The following is an 18,401-nucleotide window of genomic DNA, read 5'->3' on the forward strand; positions in this document are numbered from 1 at the left end:
CTGGCTAGTTATGCTAGAACCAGTGGCATAACTAGCCACTTTGGTACCCTGTGCCAGAAAGAAAATTGGTGCGTGCCCCACCACCACACTAAAAATAGGATAGTGCGCACCGAAGGCGCGCGGCAAAATGTAATAGCGATACTTCATGGGGAAGAGGCGTGGCCATATAAAAGTACTAATAACATCATAATGCCCATAACACATTATACCACACACAGTAATGCCCATTATGTATTATACCACACAGCGTAATGCCCCTTACACAATATGCCGCACACCATAATGCCCATACAGTATGATATTACGACCCACATTATGCTCCACGCAATGCCCCGAGTACACCTGCATATGACTACATAATGGCCCAGCGTTACCGACAGTAGTAGCGCTGCATATATATATATATATATATATATATATATATAAAATGCAGTTACCGACAGTAGCAGCGCAACTTATACTGTACATACCGTCCACATTAGTTGCCGACAGTAGTAGTATCACAACTTATACATAATGCCCACACCAGTTGCTGACAGTAGTTGCTGACAGTAGTAACGCTGCTTATACGTAACACCCACACCAGTTGCCGACAATAGTAGAGTTGCCTATATATAACACCCGCACCAGTTTTTGACAGTAGTAGTGCTGCTTATACGTAACGCCCACACCGACACCAGACGCAACAGCAGTAGTGCTGCCTATACATATGCCCTTACCAGTTGCCGACACTAGTAACGCTGCCTGTACATATGTCCACACCAGTTGCCGACACTAGTAATGCTGCCTGTACATATGTCCACACCAGCTGCCGACACTAGTAGCACTGATTATACATATGCCCACACCAGTTGCCGACACTAGTAAAGCTGCCTGTACATATGCCCACACCAGTTGATGACACTAGTAGCGCTGATTATACATATGCCCACACCAGTTGCCGACACTAGTAGCGCTGCCTGTACATATGCCCACACCAGTTGACGACGCTAGTAGCGCTGCCTGTACATATGCCCACACCAGTTGCCGACACTAGTAGCACTGCTTGTACACATGCCCACACCTGTTGCCGACGCTAGTAGCGCTGCCTGTACATTTTCCCACACCAGTTGACGATGCTAGTAGCGCTGCTTGTACATATGTCCACACCAGTTGCCGACACTAGTAATGCTGCCTGTACACATGCCCACACCAGTTGCCAACACTAGTAGCGCTGCATGTACATATGCCCACACCAGTTGCCGACACTAGTAGCGCTGATTATACATATGCCCACACCAGTTGCAGACACTAGTAATGCTGCCTGTACATATGTCCACACCAGTTGCCGACACTAGTAGCGCTTATTATACATATGCCCACACCAGTTGCCGACGCTAGTAGCGCTGCATGTACATATGCCCACACCAGTTGCCGACACTAGTACCGCTGCTTGTACATATGCCAACACCAGTTGCCGACACTAGTAGCGCTGCTTGTACACATGCTGACACCAGTTAAAGTACACTGACATTTTACTTAACTGGTTCAGGGCACTTCAGGCTGGCAGCTCATCCTCTCCTTCTTTTGCCAATAGAAAGCAGTGTAGACCCGCCCCCTCCGGACGTTAGCCCCGCCCCTTTTCGGTCCCTGCAGCGACGCTGACCAGGAGCAGGGAGGGATCCTCTGTGCTGTCTGTGCTGCTGCTTGTAATGCAGTGTGACACAGGTGCAGCAGCTGCTGACAGCCACAGAGGACTGAGCGAGTCCACAGCCCCACTCTCTGTAGCGGCCTCCTGCACTAGACGTCCTCAGTGCAGGAGGCCGGCGGCCATGTTTCTGAAGACCAGTCGGAGACTGGTCAGCCATGGCTGCAGCAGCAGCCTCAGAAACAAACAGGCGGCCTGCACACAAATAGATTGAGCGGCCTGGGGGTCACATGGCACCCTGCCCCCCGGCCCAGCCCGCCCCTGCTTCCTCTGCATCTTCTCTCCATGCTTCTCCTGGAGAGGCGATAGCAGTGTAGGCCCAATAGGCACCGTATAGTGCCATTTTCTGTCACCGACTGGATCACACGTGACACTGCCTCCTGGCTCCCAGGCCCCACTGACCACATGAAGGTGCTGCTCCAGGGACATCATAAGTGCAGAACAGCACAGAGGTACTTTTCACCAATATGGTGAGATGTACTAAGCCCAGGGTTGCCAACCCTCCCGGAATGGCCGGGAGGATCCCAAAAATCGTGTCCCCCTCCCGGCCCCCCTGAAAGGGGGGCAACCCTCCCGGATTCCGGCTGTCCCCTTCCCCCCTCATGTACCTAGTCAGGGCCGGACTGGGACCAGAAATCGGCCCTGGCATTTAGAGCCCACCCGCAGTAGGCGGGACCTTAAGGCGGCAAAAAGGGGGCGTGGTCTCATGGAAAGGAGGCGTGGCATCAGAAAAAGGAGGTATTAGATGTTATGGAACATACCCTAAAGCCCATGACAGAATATGACACAATCTGGACCCCACAGGCTGTTCCCCCTGTATAATTACAGGACACAACAGGTTGCTCCCCCTGTATAATAATAATAATTATCACAGGACACCACAGGCTGGTTGGTTTGGTTAGAGTAAATGCTGTAGTAGGTGGGGAATGGGGAGTTGATAGAGTCAGGCTGTGATGGGGGTGTAGTGGCTACTAACCTGGCACTCTGACTGCAGATACCTCCAGTGCGTTCCTACAGTTCCCGGGATCCCTCTTATGCAGCCTGTGCTGGTGGTCCTAGAAGATGCTGGGGACCCGCACTTACTGGTGACAAGGTGCACATGCTATTCCTACACTGAGTCTCCACTCACACTGCTGCCCGGCCTGCAGAAGAGATCGGAGGATGTAAGCTGTCACTCACACGCCCCATAAATGTCTAGGGAGGAAGCTGCAGCAGCCGCTGGCGGATGTAATCATTATGCGGTCTGGATACCCGCAGGAGGTGCGGACATGGTGTCACCCCCATTGAAAGCCGCACCCCCCGCTAGTGACGCCACTGCATCTGGCCCACAATGCCTCCTGTAGCGTCCTCCTGCACTACAAATGTCCTCAGTGCAGGAGGCCGGCAGCCATGTTTTTGCAGACCAGCCGGAGACTGGCGGCCATTTGCAGAGCACACATTCAGCCCACCAGGCCATCGGCCCTTCTGGCATTTGCCAGAAGTGCCAGATGGCCAGTCCGGCCCTGTACCTAGTGGTGGCGGAAGCGTTAAATTGACGCGACCTGCGGAAATGTTTTGGAAGGGGAGGGGCTAAATATGAAAATTGTGCATAATTAGCCCCGCCCCCTCATCGGAGACCCGCGTATTGCGGTATTTGCATTACTGGGGGCAGGGGCTGATGATGTCTCCATCAGGCCCCGCCCCCAGAAGTGATGTTGACAGTCTCCTCTCCGGGGTTCTCCCGGAGAGAAGATTGTAAAAGTCGGCAACCCTGACTAAGCCTTAAAAAGTGATAAAATGGAGAGTGATAAACAACCAACTAGAGATGTGCGGGCTCGGATTTCAGAGATCCGAGCCCCCACGGACGTCATCATTCCGAGCCCGATTCCGAGCAGCGCTCGGAGATTCCCGCCTGACTCGGTCCGTCCGCGTGATTAGAACGTCATCTCCCGGTGTCGGATTTCGCGAGGCTTTATAAGCAGCTGCCGCGCCCGCCATCTTCACTCCAGTCAAGTAGTGGGTTGGGAGAGGGTGTGTTGGTGCTGCTGCTGGGGCTTAAACTTGAGCTTGACCTTGAGCTTTTGCAATCGCTGGTGCTGTCTCTCAGTGCTGCTGTGTAGTAGTCTAACTGTGTACTACTGTCTCCTCTGTGCGGTCTACCTCTGGTGTGCTGTGCTGCCTGTAATTGATTATTTTATTTGCTGGGGCTGTCTCCCTCAGTGCTGCTGTGTACTCTGTTCTCAGCTTAGGACAACAGTCTAACTGTGTACTTGTAGTACTACTGTCTCCTCTGTGCGGTCTACCTCTGGTGAGCTGTGCTGTAATTAATTATTTTATTTGCTAGGGCTGTCTCCCTCAGTGCTGCTGTGTACTATGTTCTCCTCTGCTTAGGAGAATAGTCTAACTGTGTGTACCTGCCTGTAGTACTACTGTCTCCTCTGTGCTGGGGCATACCTCTGGTGCTGTGCTGTGCCATTTATTATATATATAATTATTAATTAATTATATTAAATATAAATACATATAGTCCACTGGTGCTGCACTGCTGCCTGCACTGAATCTGCCAGTCTGGCGGTCTGTGGTCTGGGGCTCACTGGCTAATAAATAATTAAATACTGCCTGCCTAATAAATAATTAAATACTGCCGTATATCTCTACCTTTGTGGTCTGGGGCTCACTGGCTATACTGCCGTATGTACCGTCTGGTCTGGGGCTCACTGGCTAATAAATAATTAAATACTGCCGTATATCTCTACCTTTGTGGTCTGGGGCTCACTGGCTATACTGCCGTATGTACCGTCTGGTCTGGGGCTCACTGGCTAATAAATAATTAAATACTGCCTGCCTAATAAATAATTAAATACTGCCGTATATCTCTACCTTTGTGGTCTGGGGCTCACTGGCTATACTGCCGTATGTACCGTCTGGTCTGGGGCTCACTGGCTAATAAATAATTAAATACTGCCATATATCTCTACCTTTGTGGTCTGGGGCTCACTGGCTATACTGCCGTATGTACCGTCTGGTCTGGGGCTCACTGGCTAATAAATAATTAAATACTGCCATATATCTCTACCTTTGTGGTCTGGGGCTCACTGGCTATACTGCCGTATGTACCGTCTGGTCTGGGGCTCACTGGCTAATAAATAATTAAATACTGCCGTATATCTCTACCTTTGTGGTCTGGGGCTCACTGGCTATACTGCCGTATGTACCGTCTGGTCTGGGGCTCACTGGCTAATAAATAATTAAATACTGCCTGCCTAATAAATAATTAAATACTGCCGTATATCTCTACCTTTGTGGTCTGGGGCTCACTGGCTATACTGCCGTATGTACCGTCTGGTCTGGGGCTCACTGGCTAATAAATAATTAAATACTGCCATATATCTCTACCTTTGTGGTCTGGGGCTCACTGGCTATACTGCCGTATGTACCGTCTGGTCTGGGGCTCACTGGCTAATAAATAATTAAATACTGCCATATATCTCTACCTTTGTGGTCTGGGGCTCACTGGCTATACTGCCGTATGTACCGTCTGGTCTGGGGCTCACTGGCTAATAAATAATTAAATACTGCCGTATATCTCTACCTTTGTGGTCTGGGGCTCACTGGCTATACTGCCGTATATACCGTCTGGTCTGGGGCTCTCTGCCTAATACTGCCGTACCTGTGTGGTCTGTGGCTCACTGCCCAATACTGCCGTATCTACCCTCTGGTCTGGGGCTCACTGCCTAAATACTGCCGTATATCATTATCTACCTGTCTGGTCTGGGGCTCTCTGCCTAATACTGCCGTACCTGTCTGGTGTGTGGCTCACTGCCCAATACTGCCGTATCTACCCTCTGGTCTGGGGCTCACTGCCTAAATACTGCCGTATATCATTATCTACCTGTCTGGTCTGGAGCTCTCTGCCTAATACTGCCGTACCTGTCTGGTGTGTGGCTCACTGCCCAATACTGCCGTATCTACCCTCTGGTCTGGGGCTCACTGCCTAAATACTGCCGTATATCATTATCTACCTTTCTGGTCTGGGGCTCTCTGCCTAATACTGCCGTACCTGTCTGGTGTGTGGCTCACTGCCCAATACTGCCGTATCTACCCTCTGGTCTGGGGCTCACTGCCTAAATACTGCCGTATATCATTATCTACCTGTCTGGTCTGGGGCTCTCTGCCTAATACTGCCGTACCTGTCTGGTGTGTGGCTCACTGCCCAATACTGCCGTATCTACCCTCTGGTCTGGGGCTCACTGCCTAAATACTGCCGTATATCATTATCTACCTGTCTGGTCTGGGGCTCTCTGCCTAATACTGCTGTACCTGTCTGGTGTGTGGCTCACTGCCCAATACTGCCGTATCTACCCTCTGGTCTGGGGCTCACTGCCTAAATACTGCCGTATATCATTATCTACCTGTCTGGTCTGGGGCTCTCTGCCTAATACTGCCGTACCTGTCTGGTGTGTGGCTCACTGCCCAATAATGCCGTATCTACCCTCTGGTCTGGGGCTCACTGCCTAAATACTGCCGTATATCATTATCTACCTTTCTGGTCTGGGGCTCTCTGCCTAATACTGCCGTACCTGTCTGGTGTGTGGCTCACTGCCCAATACTGCCGTATCTACCCTCTGGTCTGGGGCTCACTGCCTAAATACTGCCGTATATCATTATCTACCTGTCTGGTCTGGGGCTCTCTGCCTAATACTGCCGTACCTGTCTGGTGTGTGGCTCACTGCCCAATACTGCCGTATCTACCCTCTGGTCTGGGGCTCACTGCCTAAATACTGCCGTATATCATTATCTACCTGTCTGGTCTGGAGCTCTCTGCCTAATACTGCCGTACCTGTCTGGTGTGTGGCTCACTGCCCAATACTGCCGTATCTACCCTCTGGTCTGGGGCTCACTGCCTAAATACTGCCGTATATCATTATCTACCTTTCTGGTCTGGGGCTCTCTGCCTAATACTGCCGTACCTGTCTGGTGTGTGGCTCACTGCCCAATACTGCCGTATCTACCCTCTGGTCTGGGGCTCACTGCCTAAATACTGCCGTATATCATTATCTACCTGTCTGGTCTGGGGCTCTCTGCCTAATACTGCCGTACCTGTCTGGTGTGTGGCTCACTGCCCAATACTGCCGTATCTACCCTCTGGTCTGGGGCTCACTGCTTAAATACTGCCGTATATCATTATCTACCTGTCTGGTCTGGGGCTCTCTGCCTAATACTGCTGTACCTGTCTGGTGTGTGGCTCACTGCCCAATACTGCCGTATCTACCCTCTGGTCTGGGGCTCACTGCCTAAATACTGCTGTATATCATTATCTACCTGTCTGATCTGGGGCTCTCTGCCTAATACTGCCGTACCTGTCTGGTGTGTGTCTCACTGCCCAATACTGCCGTATCTACCCTCTGGTCTGGGGCTCACTGCCTAAATACTGCCGTATATCATTATCTACCTGTCTGGTCTGGGGCTCTCTGCCTAATACTGCCGTACCTGTCTGGTGTGTGGCTCACTGCCCAATACTGCCATATCTACCCTCTGGTCTGGGGCTCACTGCCTAAATACTGCCGTATATCATTATCTACCTGTCTGGTCTGGGGCTCTCTGCCTAATACTGCCATACCTGTCTGGTGTGTGGCTCACTGCCCAATACTGCCGTATCTACCCTCTGGTCTGGGGCTCACTGCCTAAATACTGCCGTATATCATTATCTACTTGTCTGGTCTGGGGCTCTCTGCCTAATACTGCCGTACCTGTCTGGTGTGTGGCTCACTGCCCAATACTGCCGTATCTACCCTCTGGTCTGGGGCTCACTGCCTAAATACTGCCGTATATCATTATCTACCTTTCTGGTCTGGGGCTCTCTGCCTAATACTGCCGTACCTGTCTGGTGTGTGGCTCACTGCCCAATACTGCCGTATCTACCCTCTGGTCTGGGGCTCACTGCCTAAATACTGCCGTATATCATTATCTACCTGTCTGGTCTGGGGCTCTCTGCCTAATACTGCCGTACCTGTCTGGTGTGTGGCTCACTGCCCAATACTGCCGTATCTACCCTCTGGTCTGGGGCTCACTGCCTAAATACTGCTGTATATCATTATCTACCTGTCTGGTCTGGGGCTCTCTGCCTAATACTGCCGTACCTGTCTGGTGTGTGGCTCACTGCCCAATACTGCCGTATCTACCCTCTGGTCTGGGGCTCACTGCCTAAATACTGCCGTATATCATTATCTACCTGTCTGGTCTGGGGCTCTCTGCCTAATACTGCCGTACCTGTCTGGTGTGTGTCTCACTGCCCAATACTGCCGTATCTACCCTCTGGTCTGGGGCTCACTGCCTAAATACTGCCGTATATCATTATCTACCTGTCTGGTCTGGGGCTCTCTGCCTAATACTGCCGTACCTGTCTGGTGTGTGGCTCACTGCCCAATACTGCCGTATCTACCCTCTGGTCTGGGGCTCACTGCCTAAATACTGCCGTATATCATTATCTACCTGTCTGGTCTGGGGCTCTCTGCCTAATACTGCCGTACCTGTCTGGTGTGTGGCTCACTGCCTAATACTGCTGTATCTGTATAACTGCCTGCTGGTGCATACTCACTGACATATATAATTGCACTCCAGTGGCGCTGTTCTGTGACATAACTCCACAAAAATAATGGAGATCCAAAATATGGAGGTTAACAAACAAAGGAAAGATGAAGATGCACTTCCTCATAGTCCTGAAGCTGCTGCCACTAGTCATGACATAGACGATGAAATGCCAACAACGTCGTCTGCCACGGCCGATGCCCAGTGTGAAAGCAGAGGGCATGTACAATTGAAACCAAACTTTCGTAAAAGGAATAAAATTATGAAATGTAAATCGTTGGAAGAGAAACTTAAACTTGGCAATATGCCATTTACGACACGGAGTGGCAAGGAACGGCTAAGGCCATGGCCTAACTTCATGACTAGTGGTGCAGCTTCAGATGACGAGGAAAGTCCTCCTCCTCCTCTCTCCCCGCCCAATAGGAAATCAAAGAGAGTTAGGCTGACACCGACTCAAAAAAGTCTGACAAAATTTCAGAAAAAAAAACAGAAAAAAATTCAGAAAATAAATCTGGAAAAAACTCATCCTTCTAAAGACATATCCCAAATCCCCACGGAGAGTCCGAGGGTGGCGGTGGTTGTGATGCCGGACCTTCCCATCACTGTACGTGAAGAGGTGGCTCCTTCCACCATTTGCAGTACGCCCTCTGCATATGCTGGAAGGATCACCCACAGTCTAGTTCCAGATTTTATTAGTGAAGGTGATGTTGTACACCAGGAGGAGGATATTGATGTAGCTGGCACTGAGGAGGAAGTTGTCGAGGAGGATGGAGACTTGGTTTGCTTAAATGACGCACCAGGGGGGAATGAGGCACCTGTGGGGGAAAAAGTTGTTGTCCATGTGATGAAAAAGGCCATCGTCATGCCTGGACAAAGGACCAATAAATCCACCTCTGCGGTCTGGAATTTTTTTTATCCGCATCCGGACAACAAAAGTATTGCCATTTGTAGCTTATGTAAAACTCCAATAAGCAGGGGTAAGGATCTTGCCCACCTAGGGACAACCTCCCTTCAACGTCACCTAAAGACGCGTCATGGTTCAGTGTTTAGTCCAGAAAGTGCGGCTAGCAGTCCAGCTACACCTAAATCACTTGGTCCTCCTTTTGGAGCCAAATGCCTGAAAAGCACACCACCAACTCCCTCCTCGACAAATTCCTCCTCGATCCGGATAGGGGGGAGTCCTGCAGTCCATCTCACCTGCATGAATGACTCCATAGATTCCTCCGGAGGATCCTGCAGCACTACGCCTACTACTACTACTACTGCCGCTGCTGCTGCTGCTCCTGGAAGTCAGTCATCATCCCAGAGGGGAAGTCAGTCATCATCCCAGAGGGGAAGTCGTAAGACCGCTACGTCTTTCACTAAGCAATTGACCGTCCAACAGTCATTTTCCATGAGGATGAAATACGACAGCAGTCATCCTATGGCAAAGCGGATAACTGCGGCCTTGACAGCTATGTTGGTGTTAGACGTGCATCCGGTGTCCGCCATCAATGGAGTGGGATTTAAACGGTTGATGCAGATATTGTGTCCCCGGTACCAAATCCCGTCTAGATTCCACTTCACTAGGCAGGCGATACCCGCGATGTACAGGGAGGTCAGAAAAAGTGTCCTCAGTGCCCTGAAAAATGCGTCTGTACCCACTGTACACTTAACTACAGACATGTGGACAAGTGGATCAGGGCAAACTAAGGACTATATGACTGTGACAGCCCACTGGGTAGATGCATCACCTTCCGCAGCAGCAGCATCTCCTGCATGCCAGCTCCTTCTTAGGCAGGCTACGCTGTGTATCACCGGTTTCAAGAAGAGGCACAACACTGACAACCTCTTAGAGAAACTGAGGGAAATCATCTCCCTGTGGCTTACCCCCCTTAGACTCTCCTGGGGATTTGTGGTGTCGGACAACGCCAGTAACATTGTGCGGGCATTAAACATGGGCAATTTCCAGCACGTGCCATGTTTTGCCCACACAATAAATTTGGTGGTGCAGCATTTCATAAAAAATGACAGGAGTGTGCAGGAGATGCTTGCGGTGGCACGCAAAATTTGCGGACACTTTCGGCATTCTGCCACAGCCTGCCGAAGGGTGGGGCGGGAGCAAAAACTCCGCAACCTGCCCTGCCATCAGCTGAAACAAGAGGTGGTGACGCGCTGGAACTCCACCCTCTATATGCTGCAGAGGATGGAGGAGCAGCAAAAGGCCATTCAAGCCTACACAGCCACCTACGACATAGGCAGAGGAGCGGGGCTGCAGCTGACTCAAGCGCAGTGGAGGCTGATTTCCATGTTGTGCAAGGTTCTCCAGCCGTTTGAAGTAGCCACACGTGAAGTCAGTTCCGACACTGCATGCATTAGTCAGGTGAGTCCCCTGATCAGGCTGTTACAAAAGCAGCTGGAGAAAGTGAGGGAGGAGCTAAAGCGGAGCGATTCCGCAAAGCATGTCGCTATTGTGGATGAAGCCCTCCATACGCTTTGCCAGGATACGAGGGTGGTCAGTCTGTTAAAGTCAGAGGAATACATTTTGGCCACAGTGCTCGATCCTCGGTTTAAAGCGTATGTTGTGTCTCTGTTTCCGGCGGACACAAGTCTACAAAGGTGCAAAGACCTGCTGGTCAGGAGATTGTCATCTGAAGGGGACCGTGACACGGCCCCAGCTCCTCCTTCATTTTCTCCCCCACCTGTGCCTGTGAGGAAACAGCTGCGATTTCCCACACAACCCGCTGGCGGGGATGCAGGACAGGCAGGAGGGAGTTTGGACATCTGGTCCGGACTCATGGACCTGCCAACGATTGCTGACATGTCTACTGTCGGTGCATTGGATGCTGTCAACATTGAAAAATTGGTGGATGATTACTTTGGTGACAGCATCCAAGTAGACATGTCAGACAGTCCTTTCCTGTACTGGCAGGAAAAAAAGGCAGTTTGGAAACCCCTGTACAAACTGGCTCTATTTTACCTGAGTTGTCCCCCCTCCAGTGTGTACTCCGAAAGAGTATTCAGTGCAGCGGGGAACCTGGTCAGTGAGCGGCGAAGGAGGTTGCTCCCGAAAAATGTTGAGAAAATGATGTTTATAAAAATGAATTATCACTTATTCAATGAAGACCAGGAATTGCCTCCAGAGATTATAACTGAACCTGTGATTGTGGAGTCCAGCGGGGACGAATTGATAATCTCTGAGAATGAGGAAGTACACACTGAAGGGGGCGAGGAATCAGAGGAGGAGGAGGAGGAGGATGATGATGATGATGAGTGACGATGACATCTTGTTACTGTAGAGCCAGTTTATACAGGGAGATATTATGAATTGGTTTATTTTTTGTGGGGGCCCAAACAAACCAATCATTTCAGCCACAGTTTTGTAGGCCCTGTCGCTGAAATGTTTGGTTTGTTAAAGTGTGCATGTCCTATTTTCGCAACATAAGGGTGGGTGGGAGGGCGCAAGGACAATTCCATCTTGCATCACCATTCATTATTCCTACTGCTGAGAGTCATTCATATGTGGGACTTGTCTTTTCAATGCATACAACTGTTTGCATTCCACCTCATTGCTGCACCTTCATGGGTGAGAATGTGATCTCCCTGACCTGGAGGAGTCAGGGCTGTTGCCGGAAGGCTCAATTACACTTCTTTTTGGGCGGCTACACTTTTTTTTACCTGTCTGGTCTGGTGCCCACTGCTGAGAGTCATTTTTAATGCACATCAGGGTCAGGATCAGGCACATCATAATTAATAATCAATCAATCTATCATAATCAATCAATCATAATCAGAATCAAGCCTGGGCGGCTGCAATTAAAGTTCTTTGTGGGCGGCTAAAGTTTTTTTTAGTTTTCCAGTTACTGCAGTTTTATACATAGCTTGGTTTTTGTAAGTTGAAGACTTGTCAGTGCAATTTTCTTTTACAATATCCTTTATCTTTGCATGGACTTTGTGTATTTGGTTAGCATTCTGAGGTGTACACTGACTGCCTTCACCTTGAGCACGATCAGTTTCTGAAGCGGCAAAAATCCTTTTGTTTTGAAGATAGTCACTTTCTTTGCCATTAGTTGTACAGGCTGACCTACTAACAGACACAGTTGCTTCGGAACAAGTTGTTGGAAATTTTTTAGCAGATAAAGCTGTACAAACCTTCTGGCCCCCCTTTTCAATTTTTAATTGATTTGCAAACATTTTGTAGTATTTGTCATATGTGCATAGCCTTTTAGAGAGAACTGCTTTTTCCTCATCAGATAACCTTTGTAATGATTTGACCTTCGCATCTCTCTCCTTTTTATTTAATGACAAGAACGATGAATACTTCTTTAATTTCTTCATCAACTGTTCTTTATTCATGAAATGGTCCGATAAAGCCTATCCTCAAAACTTAAGTAAAGTTATGTTTCCTTGATAATACTTTCACAGCTCACAAAATTCTCATCACTGGCTTCCTTTTCTTTGCCACTTGATACCTTGTTTTCACAATAAAGATTGGTTTCTTTTTGATGACCAGTTGGGTACAATTAGTGAAACATCTTTTTGGGCGGCTAAACTTTTTTGGGGAGGCTGCATTTAAACTTCTTTGGGGGCGGCTGCAATTAAACTTCTTTGGGCCACAGGGGCACAGGGGGTATCCTGTAGTGGACTGCCACACATTTTTTTAAATATGGATCTTTCAGCACAGAGACCAACTGCACATCAGGGTCAGGATCAGCCAGGTTGTTAAACGGGGTTTCGACCATGAATCAATCACATCATAAAATTAATTAATAATCAATCAATCAATCATAACCAGAATCAAGCCAGATAGGGGTCTTGTTAAATATTAAACTGACCAAAACAGATACACACACAACTAGTACTGCCTCATCTACCTGTCTGGTCTGGTGCCCACTGCTGAGAGTCATTCGTATGAGGGACTTGTCTTTTAAATGCATACAACTGTTTGCATTCCACTTGATTGCTGCACCAATCGCCCACTGCTGGTTGCAGCTCTCACCCTGCATTAATTTGGGAGTCTGCCACTGCAGTCTTTATTTTTGGAGCCTTGAAACTTTTCGGGATGCTGTACTAGCCGACACCTTTAGGTGGACTCTGGTCTGTCTTGTATCCAGCACAGTGGTCTCGTGTGCAAGAGATTGTTCTCTGTCCTCTTTTGGATTTGTGTCACCATCACCATCTTCATGGGTGAGAATGTGATCTCCCTGACCTGGGGAGTCAGGGCTGGGACAGGAAGGCTGCAATTACACTTCTTTTTGGGCGGCTGCAATTACACTTCTTTTTGGGCGGCTGCGATTAAACTTCTTTGGGGGCGCCTGCAATTACACTTCTTTTTGGGCGGCTGCAATTACACTTCTTTTTGGGAGGCTACATTTTTTTTATCCTCCTTTTTTAATCCTCTTATCTGCACAGCCGGGTCCATCAGTTACTGCCACTGCTGCAACCAATGCTAGTGATGGTTACGCATGCCCTATGGCATCACCACGGGCAGCAAAGTTTTCCAGTGCTGCATGGAGCAACAGTTCGCTGGCTTTCCATTTGACATCATCGCTGTCAGCATCCTCCTTATCTGCACAGCCGGGTCCATCAGTTACTGCTAGAGATGTGCGGGCTCGGATTTCAGAGATCCGAGCCCCCACGGACGTCATCATTCCGAGCCCGATTCCGGGTCCGTCCGCGTGATTAGAACGTCATCTCCTGGTGCCGGATTTCGCGAGGCTTTATAAGCGGCTGACGCGCCCGCCATCTTCACTCCAGTCAAGTAGTGGGTTGGGAGAGGGTGTGTTGGTGCTGCTGCTGAGGCTTAAACTTGAGCTTGACCTTGAGCGCAATATTTTGCAATTATTTACCGTCATTTTCGTTCCTTCTAGGGGGCTGAAAACAGACTCTGTTGGAGGTGGTACGGCTGGTAGGGCCTCCTTTGTAACAAGAGTACGTGACATATTGGTCAGCGTTTTAGTCCGTAGTAAAGGTACTGTTGGGGCAGGCGGTGTAGCACTGGGAGCAGTGTACGTATCATTCTGTACAACTTTAGTGAAAGGTAATGTTTGGCCAAGTGAAAATTGGTTGCCCAATGTTCCTGGTCTTTTCTGTAAAGTATTTGCAGCTGTGAATTTCATCTGTTTGGAAGGGATGGGAGCAAGTTCCATCTCATCATCCTCATCATCATAGTCATCATCCTGAGATGAGACCTGCTGCTGGTGGTTGACCACATTTATTCGCATTCCCTTGACAGAGTTATTCAGACCTGAAATGGTCTTGTGTTGTGGAATCTGGATGTTTTTGTGAGGTTTATTGCCGATGAACCTTGTGCCATAGGTGATTTAGCAGCTACTGTTGGAGCACTCCTCTTAAAGTAATCTTTTCACGAGCGTCCATCACTTTGATAGGCTTGTCTCCTGCCATGATCTGTTGCTTTCTCGAATTCAGCATTTCACGGGCGTCCTGCACTTTACCCCTTATGCGGAAGCGAGCATCTTTGACCACCAACTTTTCACGGGCATCTTTTATCCCTAGTTTTTGGCGTGCATCAGTCACACCAATTTTCTGACGAGCATCAAATGTTCTCTGAAAACTGGTGGCAAGTGGACGATTGTTCACAGATGGTTGGAGTCTGGATCTCACGTTTCCTATACCTCCCCTGTTACTGACCCTGCGGTACATCCCGGTGTCCACGGACATTCCCCGTTTCCTGATCAGTTCATCCAGCGACACGTCGGCCATATTCCTCCAACCACACAGCTGCTATATCTAATTTAATAAAAACAAAAATAATACTTGTGCTGTGTGGGACTGTAAAAAAGAATTCCATGCTGCTTGTGCACTGACGTCTGCCACTGAGTGCCACGGCCAAGCAGTAGCTAATAATAAAATTAATTATTATAAATTCTGCTGGTGCACAATACTAGTATTGCTGACGTATCTACCTGTCTTGTGCCTAGTACTACTGTCTTATCTACCTGTCTGGTGCCTAGTACTTCCTAGTACTGCCTTATCTACCGGTCTTGTGCCTAGTACTGCAGTATCTACCGTGTGGTGTCTAGTACTGCTTCATCTACCTGTCTGGTCTGGTGCCCACTGCTGAGAGTCATTCGTAAATGCATACAACTGATTGCATTCCACTAATGAGAGTAATTGATTGCTGCACCAATCGCCCACTGCTCCTCAGCTGCACTGTGTAAACAGTGCACAATAAAGCCAGATAGGGGTCTTGGTACTTGTTTTGAGGTTGTAGCAGGGGAGTGCAGCTACTCGTAACACCTTGAGCAAAGATCAGTACTTCTCTACCGGAAAAGGACATCCTCCTTGACAAAGCGCACAGCTTCACGAGGGACGCATGTGAAGCAGTGAGCAAAGGGAACACCCGCCTAGCGAGCCAGATCACCTGAATCCACCCTAGCGATCAATAGAGTTACAGAAGTCGCAGCCAGATAGAACTCTTCCAGCTGCCACCTAGTCATTGATTAGCCCCCTCCCCTCCACCCATTAGGCAATGATTGACGAGACGAATGGTAATAATAAATAATAAATGAATAATATTACTAATCACGAATTAAAAATCAGATGAAATTAATTATAAATAATCATAATCACAATCAAGACAGATAGGGGTCTTATGAAATATTAAACTGACCAAAACAGATACACACTCTGCACCATCGAGTAGGTGATCACTGACATGCCAGGCGCAACGGTCTTTAGCACCCTGAATGCCAAGTGTGGGTTTTGGCAGATCCCTCTGGACAGAGCCTCTTCCATGCTTACTGCCTTCATGACCCCTATTGGGTGCTACGTCTTCCTACGCATGCCCTATGGCATCACCACGGGCAGCGAAGTTTTCCAGCACTGCATGGAGCAACAGTTCACTGGCTCTCCCTTTGACATCATCGCTGTCTGCATCCTCCTTATCTGCACAGCCGGGTCCATCAGTTACTGCCACTGCTGCAACCAATGCTAGTGATGGTTTACATTACATTACATCTTCCATCTGCCATCTTAAAATTGATTAGCCCACTCCCCTACACCCATTAGGCAATGATTTCAGAGACGACTGGTAATACTAAATGAATAATAATCACAAAATTAAACAATCAGATTACATTATCACACAATCAAGCCAGATAGGGGTCTTGTTGGATGTTAAAGTGATCAAAACAGTTACACACTTGCAGACAAACTCTGTGCTGCACAAAATGCCCACCGCTCCTTGGCTGCACATGGTAAACAGTGCATGATCAAGCTAGATAGGTATATTTTATGGGCCTATTTTTTAAAACTGCCATCATGTCTGCCGCTGCAGTGCCACTCTTACATGAGCCACGTGTTTGTGCCGCACACTTGTGTGGCTTAGCATAGTTATCCAGCTACCTCAGTGCAAACTTTGGCAATAAAAACAATATTGTGAGGTGTCAGGTGTTCAGAATACACTGGAAATGAGTGTAAATGAATGTTATTGAGGTCAATATAGCGTAGGAGCAAAAAAAACCCACCAAATTCTGCGATTTTAGCTGTTTTTATGCATTTTTAACAAAAAAATCAGAACCCAAAACCCAAAAAAATCCAAACACAAAACACTTAGGAGGTGTTTTGCCAAAACCCATTAGAACCCAAAACCTCAAGGTAATCAGAACCCAAAACCCGAAAAGTGGCCGGTGCACATCTCTACAACCAACCAATCAGCTAGTACTTATCACTTTTCAAACACAGCCTGTAACATGGCAGGTAGGAGCTGATTGGCTGGCTGTTTATCACTCTCCATTTTATCACTTTTTACGCTTAGAACATCTGGCCCATGGTGAGTAGGCTGCTGCTGTCACCATGCTGCCTGACATATCAGCTGGATCCTGTGTGATGAGGAAGCAATGTTCTACTGCTGCTTGACCTCGGGGACTATTTCACCCACACATCAGCTACCCACACTGTGCCATGGATCTGCATACATACATACACACACAGTAACCCTACCAGGCTAAATTTATCTACTTGGAAGGTAAAATGGAAGCGCTTTTATATATCCTCCATAAAAGCGCTTCCATTTTACCTTCCAAATACCCATAAATTATATTGAAGCTGCTGAAAACCCAAAATAGCGCGGTAACATAAAACCTATCAACTAAATTTATCTACTGTAGATGCACTTGAACAAAGCACTATTTCCCCTTCCTCCTCAGTCACCCACTAGCTCCCTGTACCCTTGGGGTTAATGTGCAGCCATGCCACTTCCTTCCAATAGCACAGTGGTTCCCAACCCTGGTCCTCAAGTACCAACAACAGTGCACGTTTTCCAGGTCACCAGCAGGTGCACTCATTATTCAGGCACATTTGAAAAGATCCACAGGTGGAGCTAATTATGTCACTTGTAATTCTGGGGGACATTTACCAAAATGGATTCTTAGAAAAAAAGGTGCATTCGTAGGCAGAAATACATCTTTTTTTTACGAATTTGTATTTTCGGGATTTACAATCCCGAAAATACAACAATTCGTATTCCTAAAGATGGAACATCCATATTTGTATTTACAAATACGAATGTCTACACCATCGATAGGATACGACAGAAATCACCATTCAAAAGAATGGTGGTTCCTGATGTACTTAGCAGCCGTACTGATAATACGGCTGCTAAGTGGTGTAAAACACCCACGCAAATACGACAGGAAAATACACCTTGCTTTCCCTGTCGTATTTGCTTTAAGCCTGCACGGATCAGTCAGATCCGTGCAGGCTTTAGTGTAAAAAAATAGAAAAAAAAATAAAAAAACGGCGTGGGGTCCCCCCCCACAGCTGTAACCAGCACCAGGCTGACGGGGCCGGTAATTAAAAATCAGGGAACCCGACAAATAGGGGTTCCCTGATTTTTAACAACCAGCCCCAGGCTCCAGGTCCGGGGCTGGTTCCCAAAATACGGGGGACAAAATGACTAGGGGTCCCCCGTATTTTAAGAACCAGCCCCAGGTCAAACCAGCCAACAGGGTAATGTCACAGCCGGGGGACACTTATTATATAAGGTCCCGCGGCCAAAACATTAACCCCCTGACCGGTCAGCCTGGCCAGGGTCCCTGGGGGAGTGGGGACCCCCCCAATGAAGGGGTCCTCCCCCCTCCAGGACTTACCTGACCAGGCTGAAGCCTGGTGCTGTCCTCGATGCCCCTGGGCGGTGGGCATCGAGC

General features: G+C 48.5%; 1 pseudogene; it reads right to left on the reverse strand.

Moving 5' to 3' along the window:
* Positions 1-14,955, reverse strand: part of LOC146005793 (polymerase delta-interacting protein 3 pseudogene) — a 103,432-nt pseudogene extending 88,477 nt beyond the window's left edge.
* Between the last annotated feature and the right edge of the window lie 3,446 nt (positions 14,956-18,401).

The sequence above is a fragment of the Crinia signifera genome, chromosome 5, assembly GCF_055691185.1.
Source record: "Crinia signifera chromosome 5, ASM5569118v1, whole genome shotgun sequence".
Taxonomy (NCBI): Eukaryota; Metazoa; Chordata; class Amphibia; order Anura; family Myobatrachidae; genus Crinia; species Crinia signifera.